Raw genomic sequence first — 1,567 nt, 5'->3', positions numbered from 1 at the left:
TCCAAGAAATATGATAGATCTATCCAACACTTGGAAGACACAATCAGAAGGCCTAATCTAAGGATAATGTTTGTAGAGGAGCACCTAGAAACAGAAGTTAATGCTCTAGGAAATTTGTTTAAAAGGATCCTAGCAGAGAACATCCCAAACATACAAAAAGATAGGCCTATTCAGATACAAGAAGCTTTTAGAACCCCAAATAGACCAGACCAGAATCTGACATCCCACCATCACATTATACTCCACATAGGATCATCTCAGACCAAGGAAAAGATCCTTAAAGCTGTCAGGGAGAAAAGGTTAATCACCTATAAAGGGAAACAAATTAGAATCACCTCAGATTTCTCAGCAGAGACCATCAAAGCAAGAAGAGCCTGGAATGATGTCTGCCATGCCCTAAAAACAAACAACTATCAACCAAGAATACTGTACCCAGCTAAACTCTCGTTCATAACTGAAGGCCAAATAAAAAACTTCCATAGCAAAGAAAAATTGAAACAATACATCTCCACCAAACCAGCCCTACAAAAGATTCTTAAAGATGTCCTACACATAGAAAACCAACAAGACCACAATAAAGGCCAAGAAACTGCACCCAAAATGAGAAACAAAGAACCATAGGAATAACCCAGTTTTCGCAGCCCCCAAGAAGGTGGATAACATGGCAGGAACTCCCAAATACCTCTCAGTCCTTTCTCTTAACGTTAAAGGACTGAACTCTCCAATTAAGCGACATAGACTGTCTAGTTGGATAAAAAAAAAAAAAAACAAGACTCTTCTATCTGCTGCCTTCAGGAGTCACATCTTGCCCGTAAAAACAAAAACATTTTCAATGTTAAAGATTGGAACAAAATCTACCAAGCAAACGGTCCCCATAAACAGGCGGGAGTTGGAATCCTAATATCAGATTAAATAGACTTCAAATTAAAATTCGTAAGAAGAGATAAAGAAGGTCGCTACATATTAATAAGGGATCTCTCTTTCAGGAGGATATTACAATTCTGAATATCTACTCGACAAACAATGGAGCACCCAAATTTATCAAAGAAACACTACTTTCTCTCAAATCCAATATAGATCCAAAGACATTAATTTTTGGGTATTTTAACACACCACTCACCCCACTAGATAGATCAACTCGGCAAAAACTCAACAGAGAGACAGCAGATCTAAACAGCTGCATAGATCAACTCGACTTAACAGACATCTACTGAACATTTCAGCCAGCAGCATCAGAATACATGTTTTTGTCAGCAGCACATGGAACGTATTCTAAAATAGACCACATTTTAGGCCACAAAGCAAACTTGTCTAAATTCAGAAACATTGAAGTTATACCTTCAATTCTCTCTCACCACAAGGGAATAAAATTAGAACTCAACACCAAAAGCCACCAAAGAAATTCCGGTATCACATGGAGGCTGAACAACACACTGCTGAATCATGAGTGGGTCATGGAAGAGATTAGAAAGGAAATTCAAAAGTTCATGCTATTCAACAAAAATGAACACACAAATTACCAGCTCCTCTGGGACACAGCAAAGGCAGTACTCAGAGGCAAGTTTAT

Source organism: Dipodomys spectabilis, unplaced genomic scaffold (assembly GCF_019054845.1).
Source record: "Dipodomys spectabilis isolate Male_0828 unplaced genomic scaffold, ASM1905484v1 ptg000129l, whole genome shotgun sequence".
In the NCBI taxonomy this organism is placed as follows: Eukaryota; Metazoa; Chordata; class Mammalia; order Rodentia; family Heteromyidae; genus Dipodomys; species Dipodomys spectabilis.
Note: the sequence above shows the minus strand (reverse complement) of the source record.